Source organism: Tursiops truncatus, chromosome 2 (assembly GCF_011762595.2).
Source record: "Tursiops truncatus isolate mTurTru1 chromosome 2, mTurTru1.mat.Y, whole genome shotgun sequence".
Classification (NCBI taxonomy): Eukaryota; Metazoa; Chordata; class Mammalia; order Artiodactyla; family Delphinidae; genus Tursiops; species Tursiops truncatus.
In genome coordinates, this window is record NC_047035.1 from 6204823 (window position 1) to 6218317 (window position 13495).

General features: G+C 49.8%; 1 long non-coding RNA gene across 1 annotated transcript; it reads right to left on the bottom strand.

Moving 5' to 3' along the window:
- Window positions 1–558: 558 nt before the first annotated feature.
- LOC109552965 (uncharacterized) lies at window positions 559–13218 on the bottom strand. Its single transcript, XR_002179920.3, has 4 exons — window positions 7095–13218; window positions 5279–5425; window positions 3992–4151; window positions 559–2576 (listed from the first exon to the last, which is right to left on the bottom strand). It is a non-coding gene; the product is annotated as an uncharacterized lncRNA (long non-coding RNA).
- Between the last annotated feature and the right edge of the window lie 277 nt (window positions 13219–13495).

Below are 13495 nucleotides of genomic sequence, written 5' to 3' on the forward strand. Positions count from 1 at the left end.
TGCCTCAGTGACAAAGTTTTGGGTTTCCATGTTGCATTGAAGTCAAGTCTACCTTTTATGTCATGTGGAAGGGACTAGATTTGCCGAAACTGTGATGGAGATTTCTGTCCTCTTGGCTATGGGGCCCCTGTCTGGTTTCCTCAAAGGCGACCTTTTCCTTGTCCTCTAGGGAAAGACGACAACATCTCCTCAGCTCAGATGAAATTCCAAAGTCTATATTTGCATGTGTAATTTGGGCAGCAAAAGGAAACTAGACAATGAACCCTCATGTTTTCTTATCAATTTTTCCTCTTTATGGTGAATTTTACCATTTGAACAGTCCTGGTACTCACACTTGAGCTCAGCCAATTTCTCGAAGATAGAACTTAAGGGGAGAAGTCACAAAAAACACAGTCAGGTATGGGTCATTGTAGGAGTTTCTAGACTCAGGCTGCCTCAGGTCAAGTCCCACCTTCCTCCTCCTTTCTAGACCTCAGTTTCCCAGCTGTAAATGGAGATTTGGTAGTTTCCCCTCCAATGCTAATATTAAATAAATCTACCATCCAGACTATATTAATTCCCTCCCTTGTATGAGCACACATTGTATATCTTGTCTGTGTCTGGCATGTTGCCAATGTAGTCCTATATTTTCTTAATCAGGTCACTTCATTTTTGTACAAAAAAAGGCATTTTGTTTATTTTTCATAATTATTTTTATATTATAAAAATTAGCATGTTAATTATAGAAACTTTAGAAGGTAGAGATTTGCAAAAAGAAGAACACAATCATTAAAAAAACCTCACACTACCCAGAGATGACCACTATCTTCAATCTTTGGTTATATACCTTTCCAGTCTTTCTTTTCTGTGTATGTACTCACATTCTGCATACATTTCTCTCTCTCTCTTTTTTTTTGGCTGCTTTGGGTATTCGTTGCTGCATGGGCTTTCTCCAGTTGCGGTGAGCAGGGGCTACTCTTCAATGCGGTGTGTGGGCTTCTCATTGAGGTGGTTTCTCTTGCTGCAGAACACTGGCTCTAGGCACGCGGGCTTCAGTAGTTGTGGTGTGTGGGCTCAGTAGTTGTGGTGCACGGGTTTAGTTGCTCCACAGCATGTGGGATCTTCCCAGACCAGGGATTGAACCTGTGTCCCCTGCATTGGCAGGAGGATTCTTAACCACTGTGCCACCAGGAAAGTCCAATCTTTCTTTTCTTTTTTTTAATAAAATGGCATTATATAGAATAAATTGATTTGTAATTTTTTTTCACTTATTATTCTGTCATCAGCTTTCTACATAATTGAACATTCTTGCTTCATGTCGTTTTTAATGCCTATCAAGTTTTCCTTTTTAAGGTGTGCCATGATTTATCTAACCATCTCTGTTTTTGGACACCTTGAACAATTCTATGTTGAACTTCCTAAAGTGGAGACTTTCTACCCATTTCTGATGATTTCCTTAGGATCAATATCTAGCAGCAGATTTCTAGAACAAAGAACATTTACTTAATATTTTAGGCTTTGAAACATTCCAAATTAAAATCCAGAAAATGTTTTGTGAATATAAACTTCCATTCATGAAGCAAGAAAGCATCTTTTTCCAGCTACCTTATCAAACCTAGGTATTATTTACAAGTTTCAAGTCTTTGTCTGTAATTCTGAGATCCAAAATTTTCTGAAAATGAAAATTGTTTCATCATTTATTTGGTGGATGAATCTGACCTCAGTTGACATGGAGATATTTATTGCCTCTATTTTATCTCATGTAGTGTGAATATTCATGTTTTGCCTTAGAACTATCTCAGTGTTGGATTTGGGGGTGCTACTTCACATATTTCAGGGTGAGGGGGGTGTTTTAGTCCATTTGGGCTGCTATAACAAATAGCACAGACTGGGTGACCTAAAAACAACAAATGTTTATTTTTACAGTTCTGGAGGCTGGAAGTCTGAGATCAGGGTGCCAGCAGGGTTGGGTGAAGGCCACCTTACCTGATGCAGACTTCTCACTGTGTCCTCACATGGAGGAGGGGACTAGGGTGCTCTGTGTGACACCAACATTCAGACCCTAGTGGGATGGTTGCCAATGTTCCCCATGTGCACTAACATTCCTTTATAGAATCTGAAAATTTCTAAGTTTACAGACACATCTGACTTCAGGAATGTCAGATAAGCAACTATGAACTTAAATCAAACAAATAATTAACATATCAATAGGCAAACATGACGCCTCATTTATTTTAACTTACATTTCCTTGTTTATTAGGGAGGTTAAATGTATATTATATATCTTTAACATCAATACTCTTTTTGGTTTTTGTGTATTTTGATAGAGTTTTTACTTGTCTAGAGAACTTCTTTGAAGGTCACTGTTTAATTCCTCAAGGGCAAGTGAAGGATATACTTTCAAAGTCCTTGCCTTTTGAAAATTCCTTTTCTTAGCTTCATCAATGAGCAGCTTCTTGGCAGGGATAGATTATTGGGTCACTGTTTCTCTTGTTCCATGGAGAAGGCTCCACTGGGTTCTGTCATTTGGGAATGTGGAGGAAAGGTCTGATGCTGAATCATTTTTTTGCCCTAGTGTAGAATTTTTTCTTTTCATCCTTTAGATTAAGAAAAAAAAATCACTAAGGCATTAGGCACCTTAATTTTGTCTAGTACTTAAAACATGAAACCTCAACACAAAGAGAGATTTTCTTCATCTCAGGGAAATTGTTTTTCTGTTAGTCCTTAAGTCAGTGCTGACTTCCTGTCTGACCTGGACTCTCTGGACTTCCTGTTTTGTAGATGTTGTGTCACTACGGTAGAGTTTTCTTGCCTTATATCATCAGTTTGCTCATCATGCTGGCTATTGGTCCTTTATCCTGGGTGGTGGCAGGATTTCTCCAGCCAATACTCCACTGCACTGATCTGGTTTTCTGTGTATCAATTCTGTTCTTCCCTTTCTCTCTCTATTGCCTCCTTTGTGTCTATCTTCATGAATATTTCCTTAATCAGGAGGGTGGTTAGAAGGGGGTCAGTTCTAGTTTTGAGGGCACCTGGTATTTGACCATGGCAACGTATCTGCTCAAGGAGCTTTATGGTTCTTGATCTCAGTCTTTCCACCTGCAGGGTAAGTGGGTGGGAGTCTGACTGGATGCCCTCTGAGGCCCTTTTTAGCATCATTTTTCTATGAGATATCCTTGAACTTACTGTGAAAAGGGGCCTGCTCAACACTTGCCTCCATCTCCCCTCTTTCCCTTCAACTGGAGACACTAACTGGCCGTTATATTTAGTGCTTTGGGACACAACAGATTCCGATAAGCATACATTAAGGTGTATTCAGATGAGAGTAGCCTTGCTCCAGAATGCAAAAAAGCACTGTCCTGGGAGTTGGGGGTCTGTTGTGGCATGCTCCAAAGAGCCCCTGGAGTGAATCCTTCCTCCGTGTGTCTCGGCGTCCCCTCCTGCAATACGTATGAGCTCAACTAAGCACATCAAAGCCCCCTTCCCTTCCTGCGTGACCCTGTGGGTCTGTTGGAGGATATCTTTCAATGAATGAAAATGGTAATCAGTTCTTAATGAGTGTGTTCATTTTTTTTTCTAGGTGCTCTTCAAAACTGGGTTGAATATAAGACAAATGTATTCCCCAAGGCACCTGATTTTGGATCAACACTCAAAGAGAAAGAATATGGAATTTTTTTGTGCCTCATAGCGGAATTCACCTATTTGAAATCACAAGGTTTGTCCACTTCCTGAGAGCTTCCAGGAGATGGCTTTTCCATGGATGTTCAGTGTAAATTTCTAAACAGTGAAAGCTGGCTGAACACAGGGTTTGTCCTGTTTGGGGGTCAAAACTAGGGGGAAAACCAGTTTCCATTGCAAGAGGGTTCAACATGGCAAATTTCAAGGGAATTTTTGACCCACAGTGACCTGAGTTTTCTGTGTATAGTGAAACATGCTTGGATTTGCATGAATTGGAAGTACACACCAGTCTGGAAGTTCTACCTCTGAGAGAGGACCTTGGTCTCTGACATACCTTCAGCAACTTGCTCCCTGGGATGAGATGTTGTGTCTTACGAAGATTTTGGGAGGCAGATGGATCATGGATCAACTCAGCTCTGCCACTTTCTGTGCGACTGCAGACAAGTTATTTAACCATCAGCGGCCTCAGTTTCCTCATCTGTAGGATGGGGATACTAACGAGGTAGAGATCAAATTAGACCACACGTGAACACTATCTGCCATTCCTGTTTTATTCTTTAATGAGTTGGGGCCAGATCTAGATCTAGAACAAGTTTTATCCACCTCAACACGATTGATATTCTGGATGAGTCTGTTGGGGGACACGGGGTTGTCCTGTGCCTTGTAGAATATTGTATTGCCGTCCCAATGTTGTATTGCTGTCTACAAACAACATTCTACAATGTTGCTTGTAGAATGTCAGTATTGCTGCCTTTTTCCCAGTAGGTACCAGTGGTAACCTTGAGTTGTAATAACCCGAAATGTCCTGGCTCAGCCAAACGTGCTGGGGGTTAAAAATCATCCCCAGGTGAGACCCACTGCCCAGAAGCAGGCAAGGTGCCCCGCTGGACCTTGGCCCTAAGCACTCAGTAAGGGGGTGATTTTTGTGCAGGTAGAAAAGATTTGGTGGAATGACACCTATTTAAAATAGTCTTGTTCCTGTGGATGGAGATGGCATATTTAAATTAAGAGGCTAGTCTCTGATTGCTGGGGTGGGGTGAGAAGAAGTGACTTTCCAAGGTTACACGGGGCACCTTTCTTTCTGTGATAATGAGCTTTCCATCCCTGGAAGGGTTCAACCCTGGGGACTCCCGGGCACGGGAGGCCCGTGCCAGGCCACGCTGCAGAAAGCCGATGTGCTGGCGGGAGCAGGGAGGTGTTCTCACTCCGGGGACCACTCTCATCTTCCGTCTTTGGAGGCCACCCAACTGGTTCCCAGCTGTTCCTATCTCTTCTCGCCTCTCTTGGACCCGGTCTCCATCCTCCCTCTGAAGCGAACTTGCTCTCTAAGTTCTAACAAGAAATACTATGATCTAACTTCTTGTGGCTTCAGGAGATACAAATCTGTGGTAACACTTCAAATTAAGTGTCATGAATGAGTAATTACTTCCTGGATCTGAGGAGTCCGATTGAACGGGACTCATGATTGTGTGTTCATTACAATCCTGCTGATGATTAAAATTATATTTTGGGGTTTTAATAACTCTATAAGGGACATGTAGATAAAGCTCGGAGATATATACTGGTGTGGATGTTCGTTAAACCCCAATAAACATTGGTATTAATTCAAACATGTACTTACTCTTTCATGGAACTTTAATGGAATTCATGTCCGAGATGGGTCAGGATGTTGCAATAACGTCTGTGTCTCTTTGGAGCCTAAATTCAGGGATCTTTTGATCTTCGTGGGGTTTGAGTTTGGAGCAAGAGTCTTCAGGGTGCACGGTGGCTGGGAAACCAAGAAGGAGATTTGGGTGGTTATGACATGCTCCTGTCAAATTTCTTCTGGGCCATTCCAAGGATCAGAGTAGAATCAAACTTGGAGTCTTTCTAGAATCTGATTATTATTAGATCATATACCTGTGAGCATTGAGTTGGTAGGAATTTCAAGTCATTTATTCACCCATTCTCTCCCCGAGATGCTGAGTGGGTGGGGTGCACGCAATCCAGCCCCTCAGGTGTCTGTTTGCCCATGGGGGTCTGGTGAAATATCAGGGACTTTCTACCTCCTCCTTCCCACTCTTCCATTACCCCCATCCTTTCTCCCACTCAGGGGTCTGCAGAAGCATCCTCTAGAAGTCAGAATTAATTGGGAAACTCATACATCCCTGTTCTCTCAAGGGCATGGGCTCCAATGTTCCGACAGCTCAGGGCCAGTCCTGCCTTCCTGTTTCCAGACGAGGGAGCTTCCCTCCTCCCCAGAAGCTGAGCTCGCCCCTGGACATCCTGGGGATTTAGAAAGGGAGATAGCAGTGCCCCAGGAGCTGGATGGAGAAATGGCATGATCTACCCGAGGAAGCAGGTGGTTTTGGAGGGCCCAACTGACGCGGCCATTTGAACGTGGCTGTTTTTGGTACAGGATGTGTACTGGTCAGGCCCTGGCGGGAAATGGCACCCTCGAACTGGGTCATCTGGGGAGAATCCCCATCTGCAAAGGGGAGAGCAGGGAGAAGGGAGATTCTAAGAGATACTGCAGTGCCCAGTGCCCTGGGCTGGAGGTGGGCGGGGAGGGAAGGAGGGAGACCCGGGGAGGTGGGGGTGAGGGAGAGAGCTGGGGACCCAGGGCTATTAGTTTGCAGAGCAGCTTCCCGGGCCCAGAGGAGGATGCTGGAAGGCGGATGGGGAGAGGAAGGGGAACACAGGGACGGAGTGTGGCCGGTGAGGGGGCTGGGGCAGTGCTGGCGCACAGTGCTTGTAAGCAACCCAGGGGCAGTTCTGTAGAGGGTGTGACCTTTGAGATGGCCTTGATGAGGGGCTAGAACTGGGACTGGTGGAGCTGGTGGCAGCGGGTAGAGGTCCAGGAGGAGGAGTGAGGCTGGAGAGGAGAAAGCATGCAGGTTGGAAGTAGGGGGTGCAGGGGAGAAGAACAGGAGTGTGGGTTTGATGGGAGCCCTGGGTGGTGGTAGCCCAGGAGGGACAGGTGAGTTGGGAAGTCTGACTCAATTCCTTGCTGGTGAAAGAGTCTGAATTTACAGGATGTTAGCATCCACTGAAAGGGGTGATGGGAGCAGGGCCATGTATGGGGTGGAGGAATATGGCAGGATGGATGGAGTGGGGGAGGCTGGAGGCCGGGAGGAGTGAGGAGTGAATAGGGTTTGGTCCCAGTGGCCACTACAGGGATGGAGGAGAGGGGAATGGAGTCAGAGGTTCCGAGGTTCTTGTCGGAGAGAAAACGGATGGGATAGTGGGGAGGGGAGGGGAGGGAGGGGTGATGCCCTGGTCCCTAGACAGGTGATACCATCAGAGAGAGGCTTAAGGCTGGCTGGAGTTGGAGGGACTAACGACATTTCCCGGGCCCTATGGGTGTTGGGGGTGTCGGGGTCTCCTACAGTGAGATGGTCTCACTGTTGATGAGATGATCTCACTGCATCCCCCACCTGGCTTCCCACCAGAATCACCTGCAGAGTCCATTAGATATACAGCTCCCTGGGCCCCAGGATCAGATGGCAGGACCGGCCTTGGAACCTGCATTTTAAGGTGCCCTCAGGAGTCTCTGATGCAGCTGGGCTGGTTGATGTTGCTATTTCCCTTCATCCTCCCAACGTCCAGGAAGGTCCATGCGGTTTTTCCCTTCCATTGGTGTGGAAACTGAGGCATAGGTAACAGGACTGTGACAAGGCCAAGTCTCAGCCCTGTGGCCTCGTAGATCCAGGTGGGGTGGGGGCCGACTTGGATACCTTTAATCTCACCTCTTGGGCTTCAGGCAGTTTGCTGGGAGGTTGTCTTCTCCAAGTCAGGGCTGCACAGGGGGTGGGCAAGAGGGTGCCACGCCCTCCCTGGTGGCCAGGACCTTGGCAGACAGAGGCTGACAGAGCCCGCTTGGCCTCAGCAAGCCCGAACGAGTGGAGCTGGTCAGCTGCTGGGTCCCCGGAGGATTCGCCATGAAAGGGTCGCAAGTGATGAAATGCGTGCGTACCCAACCCTCTTGAGCTGGACACTCTGCCAAGTCAAACAAGTCATGCTTCGGGGCTTTTTTTCTGAATTCACTGTTGTCGACCTGGGCAAGGGAGGTGAGCTCAGTTTGTCTAACCTGTGAAATGGGAACCGATGTGGAAGTTTAGAGTCACACAGTCAGATAGACCTGCCAGTTGCCCCCTGACCCTTAGTTTCTTCACCTGCAAAATAGAGGTGGCATATCAATCTCGTTGTGTTGTTACTGGTGACAAATGACATCAGGTGAGTAGCACATACAGAGTGCCTAGCACGTTGGCAAGCGTGGGGCAGGTAAAATTACCCAGTGTCACAGGTGCTTGGCCAAACCCAATGCGTCGTGCAATTGTTGGTCAAGGCAAATATTGAGTGAGTGTCTGTGGAGTGTCACGACTGTGTTCATCGCTCTGGGGATGCACAACAATACACACAAGTGTCTGGACCTTGGCATCCAGAAGCTTCTAATCTCATGGGGGTTAGGAGGCAGCAGGGAGAAATCCAACTGAATGGACGGCACACATCTGCTTTCTCAACACCTTCTGTGTCTCACACATTGGCCTAACCCTTCTTTGGTACCTTGGAAAGGTAAACAAGAAAAAGAAGAAATGTCTTAGCATGCTTTGTGGGCCCCTTCACGTGATGGGGCTGTCCAGGGCTGCTTGTCGTCAGCCAGACGGAACACCACTTACCCTTCTTTACGGCTCCACAGACTCTTATCCGTCCTCGAAAACCCCACTCAGATGTCAACTTCCTCTAAGAATTATTTCCCAACCTGCGTGTCCTTCTGGGCTGGTCAGGGGCTTTCTCTGCTGTCACAGCCCGGTGCTGGCACCCTTAGAGCTCTGATCATGCCGCGTGGTGAGGGGTGATCGTCCGACCCCCACTAGATCGTCAGCTGCTGGAGGGCACACATTTAACTCAACTCTGTGTGCCCGGTGCCTAGCCCAGGACGGGGCAGAGAATAAAAGCCTGGCTGGTTAAAGGAACAGGTGGACATAAAAAGGAAGAGCTCATAATCCCCTCCTGAAGGAACACTCGTGGGTACAGGGCCATCAGACTGTACAAGCACAGGGTCACACATGACGGGGCAGGAGTAAGTGATGCCCTGGGGGAGCCCAGAGCCCTCAGCGGTTTTCCCCAGGGGACCCAGAAGGACCTTCAGGAGCAGGTGGCCTTTGAGAAGGGATTTGAAAGGTGACGTCTCACCCCTAAAACCATTCTTCTCTGTCTTGCAGGGTGGGGCCTGGGGCTGGAGTTCCGTCCAGAGCTGGGGCGGAGCAAAAAATGATCAGTCGGAATATCCTCTCTGCCAAGAGGCAAACACACATTCTTCCTAGTAGGAGAGTAGGTCTCCATCCCTTCACGACCCAACTGGCCACAATTCACTTTCAACTCAGTTGAGATTTTCGCTTTCAGAAAAGATGGGACAGGAGGGCTGGGGCAGGACCAATGGAAAATCAAATGGGGCAGAGCAGCAGGTCCCCAGGTCTCAGACTGGCCCCCGCGGTTGGGGGTTCTGGGCAGTGCACAGGAATGGCATGTTGGGCCTGTGGGCTCCTCTGACACAGTAGGTGCTACTCCTTCATTTGTTCAAAATACAAGCCCAGGGAGCACAGCTCTGGGCTGGGGGCGGGGCAGGTGAAGGGATCATGCTCTCTGCTCCCAGGAGATCACAGGGGAAAGAACCAGACAGACCAGGAGCTGATCAAGAGCGTTAAAGCCATCTCGCATCTCCCAGGGTCGCCTCTACAGAGACGGTCGACAAGGTGGAGGGCCGTTCACGCACATGTGCGCATTAAACAGCTGTGTGTGTGCCCAGCATAGTGGACAAGACAAAGTCCTGCCCCACGGAGCTTACATTCGAGTGAGGGTATTGCCCGTAAGAGCTGGGGACTCTGGAAAAAATGACCTTCTCCCTGTGCCAGAGGCTCAGTGACCTCTTGGGGGGACCCTGGGGTAAACTGAGGAAGAAGAAAATGGTAAAAGGGTAGGAAAAGACAAATGCCTCCATGTCCAAAAGGTGGGAACCTGGGAGCCCGGCTTCAAGGCTTGTGTGCTGGGGTGGAGAGTCTGTCTGTGCCTTCAAAGCACTGGCGAGGGCCAAGCGCTTGTTTCTGGGAGGGATGTGTCACGTGATCAGATTCGCTGTTAAATGGTCCATCTAAGCTTGTTTCCAGACGTGTCTCTGAGCGGCGCGCATTCATCCATTCTTTACTGAGTCTCTCTCTCTGAGAACGAGGTGGAGGTGTCCTCTGCCTTCCCGTTCAGCCCGCTAGAGTCTGATGCAACCGCACAAGGCCTGTGCCGGGACTTCCAGGTCTCCATGCAACCCTGTGGCCAGTGAAGACCCCCGGGGAGCTCCTCACCCAGGGCAGCCTGGCGGGGAACCAGGCGGCAATGATGGAGCTTGCTCTGCCCTCTGCGAGCCCTGAACCCCCCTGAGGAACCGGAGGAGGAACTCTGCCTAACTTGGTGCCTGAACCCTCTGGCTGCAGAAAGCAAGGAAGGGGAGCAAACAACAGCACACGTAAGGCAGGGAGGCCTGCGAGAGCCTGGCGCTTGGGGAGGGTGATTAGGTGTCGTTAGAGAGGGAACCGTCAGGAGGAGGCGGGGGCAGAGTGATGCCTGGCCAAGGTGGGCTGTTTGGAGGATCCTGGGTCTGGCAGGTGGGAGGCGGGTGCTGGGGCAGGACGCAGCCTGGGCCTGTTCCAGGCAGTGGGGCGCTTCCCGCAGGTGGCCCTTTGATCTCACCACAAACGGCCTATTCAGCATCTCCAAGACTGGGCCGGGTCCTGGCAGCCAGGGTGGGAAGGTGACGAGACACAGGGCATTTTCTGCCTGGTTCCAGGGTGAGGGATCCACTGCTCCGTGACTCTTACTGCCCTCGTGGAGAGTAGCCAGGTTCCAGCTGCCGCTGGGATGGCTGCTTGCCCAGGATGCCCCTGACGGGCCCCCGAGCTGGCTGCCGGGCTGGGGGCAGGAGTGGGGTAGGGATCCCCCGGATGGGGGCGTGTGGGAGGGTTGCGCCCCTGTGCACAGCCCCTTCTGCCAGAACTGACTGACTGGAGCCCCTCCCGGCACTGGAAACATTTCCCTGGGGAGACTCATTTGCTGGGAGAGACAAGGCTGGACATTGTGGCCCTAATACTGAGAAGGTTGAGGTCTCCTCTCCATCCCACACCTGCCATTCCACATTCAACACTCAAACCACAAGAGACAATCTTGGTACGCGGGCCTCTCACTGTTGTGGCCTCTCCCGTTGCGGAGCAGAGGCTCCGGACACGCAGGCTCAGCGGCCATGGCTCACGGGCCCAGCCGCTCCGCGGCATGTGGGATCTTCCCAGACCGGGGCACGAACCCGCGTCCCCTGCATCGGCAGGCGGACTCTCAACCACTGCGCCACCAAGGAAGCCCTTGTTTTTTGTTTGTTTGTTTGTTTTTTTAAATGACACTAAACGTTAATGAGTGCTGGAAACAAGCAGCTTCTTTTTCGACTTTTGGGTTCTTTCTCTTTATTCATTTGTTTTGGGTGTCTCTGCTTCTCTGATTCCCTAGGAGCACGTATTCAGAAGGCCTGTTGGACGAAGGATGACTCTGGAAAGAGGCTGCCTTGCAGATCGCCATGTTAAGAGAGGAAGCGTGGTTGCGGCTGAAAGGTGTTTAGAGGCAGTGTGTGGACTCACACAGTCCAGGTCTTGGACCTTCCTGTCTTCACCCAGCTGTGTGTCCCCAGGCAAGTCACATAACCACTCTGAACCTCTGTCTCCTCCTCTGGAACCTGGTAACAATACCCATTTGCTGGGAAGAGCGAGTGTGCTGACAGTGGTGTACGTATCCATAGTAGATGCTCAGCGAACATTAAATGCTCCCCATCTCTTAAGAAAGAAAAGTTGGCTTAGGAATAAGCTTTAATTAAAATGTTTTTGTTGTGCTAAGAAGAGGCCAAAAGTCACAAAATTATTTAGAGATTGTTTTCACTGAGTTCAAAAATCCAGGAGACTATTTAATCAACAGTCTGTTTTCTTCCTCACAGCCGCACTGATGTACTCATCTTGGAAGATGCAAATTAAGTAACTGAAGTTTTCAAATTTATTTTATTCATTACTCACTCATTCACTTATTCTGCAAACAGGTGACCAACACCTACTATGTGTGAGGTCTTGTGCTGCTCCCAGGGATGCCGAAAAGAGGAGGGAGGGAGCTTGGGGCTGCGGGAAAGGGCAAACTCGGGTCGGATAGGTCCCTGCCATTTACTAACCGTGACCTCCAGTGAGTCATTTTAACTCTGTAGCCCTCAGTTTCCTCATTTGGATAATCAGGATAATAATATTTCCCTTGTAGGGTTGTCGGTGAGGATTAAAGTTAATGCATGTAAAATGCCTGGTGCATGGAGCCAATGGCAGCAGCCTTGGTACTAAGAGGTGGTCCCTGCCCTTTAGTGCCTGCTGGTCTCTTGTGGGGATAGCGGACGAGCAGATACAACCCAGAGTGATTTGTCCCGTGCAGAACTGCATCCCTCTTTCTGCCTCTGCGTGTAAAGGGTGGCACAAGTGGGCTCGAGGACTTCTCGGAGGAGACTGATCAAAGGACATTTCTTTGGGGGTGGGGTATCTTTTTATCCTGCCCATTTGCAAAAGACCACGGGAAAGTCACAGAGTCCCTGACATTGCTTTTCAAGAAGTTGCTTAGCACTGCAGCAGAGCGGGGCACTGCCCAGAGTCCTGCGGCAGGTTCTTGGGGGAGGGAGTCTGTCTGTCTGGGTGCCCGGCCTGGATGAGTGAGAGCGGCCGCAAGAAAAGGCAGAACTAGTTCCTCCAAGTGTGTTTATCTTGCCGATCTGACCTCAGAGCCCAACCATCCTAATGATTTTTAACGACTATAATGTGTTCTCCCGTCTTGACTGGATCCATTGGCCATGCTACCCGATGGCCGGTTTCCCATGTGCGTCGCCCAGTGGAAGTTGGTTCAAATGCCAGGTGGGGTTACGTGGTTGGGCTTTTAGCTAAAAAGCCTTTCACTGAGGGTTCCACGTGAGCTCAGGGGGATGGCACCAAAACGAGCCCCTTGGTAAAGCCAGCTGGAAGGGGGTGCCGGCTTCTGGAACCAGCTTTGAAGTCGGGGAGAGCTGAGTGCAACCCCTTACTGGCTGAGCTCTCAGGAGACCAGCTCTGCCTCTCTGGGCTCTGCTTTCTCTTGGTCTCTGTCAGCAGGCAGGACACGAGCTGTCCGCGTGTTTCCTGATCTCTCGCCCTCTCTGGGCTGGAGCAAAGTGGACGATGATTTCTCAAGCACCTCCCAGTGTTGTAATCCTATGATTGACTCTTTAGCCAGCTGGATCCTCCCTGCCAACACCCACCTGATAAATACCTGCCCGTGGTGGACGAGATGGACTCGGACAAGCAATTTCCCAAGAAGGGCTGCGGCGGCCTGGGCTGGCTGCCCTCCTGAGGCCTCACAGAGCTGGCTGAGTTTCACGGAATAGCCTGGAAGGTCACTCCACGCCGGCTGCCTCCAGACAAGGAGAACCAGGAAATACCGAGGGCCCTGGGTCCTGTGAACGTTCGCGATGCAAATGTCTCGGGAGAGGCAGAGATTTCTAGAAAGTGAGAGCTCCTCGTCAGCCAGGCAGGGCTCAGGGCCGCTCTCAGCCCCTCAGGCAGGTCCCAGCTCTTGCTTCACCTGGATCCACCCTCTTTTGTAAGCAGTAACATCCCTGCCAGCTCTATCACGGGGACTCGGGCCAGAAAGTGGTAGCGGCCCAATGGCCCAGACCCTCCTGGGAAGGCCGTGTAGCTTCCTGACTGGCTGTGCAGGTGGGAGCCCTGTCCCTGGGGGTCTTCCATCCCCCCCCCCCACTTCCATTCCCCCC